A 2,721-nucleotide genomic window follows, 5' to 3' on the forward strand; every position below is an offset into this window, starting at 1 on the left:
AGTATTTGAAATTAACTGCTTGATAATAATTAAATTGAACTTACCCTTAAAGAAGAAAATAATAATTAAAGAATAAAATAATAATTAAGTTCCCTCTAATTACGCCAATTACAAAAATGTTATCATTTCAGGTGAGCAAAATATCATCTTTGCTCCGTGTCCCAACTTTGCGCTGGTTCTTCTTGAGTTGAGGGAGAGGCCATAAGTGACATTATATGCTGTTTTCGGAAAGCCGTTGGCACCAGAAGACACTGGACCTGTGTCACAGGGGACTGTTCACCCTGTTTTGCTAAATGGGACGTCTTATCTCCACCGTACATTTGTTTCACCTTCTTGGAGTAGTAACTGTAAGTTACAGTCGCCCTGGTAAGTTCAGGCATGCTTTTTAGTGAAATTTGCTATCAATCATTTTTTTAATCACAGAAACTAAACTTTACAATCAGAATAATAGTAATATGCGTACAAACAATATAATATATACAATTTGTGGAAAAAATATTATGAAATGAAATTTAACGAAACATTTTGAAACCCAACACTCATTCGGTGGAATTGGGGAGCTGAAGTACTACAGAGCACGTTGACCCTCAGAATCCCCATAAATGTGAGCATTTACTATTACACTCGGATATTTCCATCAAAGGCTCAAATAATTACATTACATTAATGTCGATATCTAGAAATATTCATCCTGATCTAAAAAAAGAAATAGTATTTCCTCTATATTTGAGCGACACGGGTTGTCGTGTCGTTAATCATCATATGGGCGGGAAAGCAAACCATTTAACATAACTCAGTAGATCTCTGTTGACAAGGGCCTAACTGTTGGCGTCTCAGGACGACACTACACTGTATAAGCTTTAATTAAATTACGTGAAGAAAGGGTTATGTAGGTAAAGTTGAATAAAAACCCATTATGTAGAATTATTATGAGAATTGGGTATTGATACTATTATAGGTCTATTATAAAGATTAGACTTTTATACTTGTCTTTAAAGGCCTATTATAAAAGTGACACTATCATTATAGGTCTATAGACCTAACATATGAATTAAGTATTTGTATCAGTATAGGTTTATCATATAAATCAAGGCTATATTTCATTACAGAGCTATTACAGTGCATATTATAGAGAAACTTTATTTTGACCTAGTATGTTTTTCCTTTGATAATGATCCACTCATACTTTGCCGAAAAGTTAAATGTAAACTATTACATGAATACTTTTGTGTAAACAGAGATAGGGATTAGGCCTCGGGTCTCTACGTGATCATTTTCTTCTTCGTCGTCTTAATTCTAATTTTCAGTCTTTTACTTACGTTTTATCGCTTTCAGCTTTTACCCTGAAAACATCCAGCCATCATAGAAAAGCACGAATGAATGAACAGCTCCCAATAAATTAGCATTCTAGAGGAAGTTTAGGTGCAATTGGCAAGGGCCTTGCTAATCCTCTAGCTAGCGCCAATATATGTAATCATTGACAACGCTGCTATCCTTAATGCCCAGGGGGTAAAATTGACAGCAAAGTATCGTGACTTAAATGCCATTTAAAAGCTTTGGGGTTATGTAGCTATGCAACTATGTAACCAAGGCCGGAGAGCACTTAATAAGACATACCAAGTCAGTCTATGGGTCACTTAAACATAAACGGTACGAAATAAACATAAGTGAAAAGATAGTGGGTTTAATGCACAGAGGGTATATACCTGGAGTTGCGATCTCTACACCAGTACCATGTATTTCGGTGGTCTTCCACCAGAGCAGCGATGCAAAGCCTTGCAGCCAGTTTTAAAGGTCTGGTAACCCGCAAATTGAACGAGGTTAGTAGGATTTTGACATTTTTGTCAAAATGTTTATGAATAAGTGTTTAGTGAATGTTTAGTTTAGAGAATGCCCGAAGGGAGAGAAGTTAGAGGACTGTTTAAGATTCTTGCAGAAAATTGGGAAGGAAACCAAGAGGAAATCCAAGGAGAATATGTCAAGAACTTGAGGAAAAGGTTGAAAGAGATTAGAAAATTCTCTTTAGAAAATTTGAAAGTAAGTTAAGAGAAAATGAAAAAGAGATATGATGCTAAGACTAAGCTAAGAAGTTTTAGTGTTGGCCAACAAGTGTTAGTGTTCTTACCTGTCAAGAGATTTCCCCTCACTAATAAATTTCAAGGTCTTTACAAGATAATTCAGAAGTTAAGTGATAGAACTTATGTGATTGAAACACCAGAAAGAAGAAGCCGACAAAGGAAGATACATGTGAACCTCGTGAAACCTTATTTCTCAGAAACTAAAACTGAAACTGTCAATAACAAGAACAATTTCATCTACAGAAGACGATGATGACTACGAATTGGGAGCTGAAAGCAAGATGAATAATTCTTCAATTTTGGAAAATTTGGAGGATAAACTGAAACATCTGAGTGTTGAACAAGGTGAAGACTTAAGTGAAGTAATTTGAAGTTTCCCAGAAATATTTGCAGATGTACCTAGGCGTACTGATCTGACCAAGCATGAGATCTAGATTCAAGAAGATGGAAAACCATTCAAGCAAAGAACCTATCACTTATCACCTTATCATCGAGATGTTTTGAAGAAAAAAGTTGTGTATTTGCTGAAACATGGATTAGCAGAACTCAGTCCAAGTCACTTCAGTTCTCCATGTGTGTTAGTGAAGAAACCAGAGGGGTCATTTAGGGGAAAACCATTCAAGCAAAGAACCTATCACTTATC

Source organism: Macrobrachium nipponense, chromosome 12 (assembly GCF_015104395.2).
Source record: "Macrobrachium nipponense isolate FS-2020 chromosome 12, ASM1510439v2, whole genome shotgun sequence".
Taxonomy (NCBI): Eukaryota; Metazoa; Arthropoda; class Malacostraca; order Decapoda; family Palaemonidae; genus Macrobrachium; species Macrobrachium nipponense.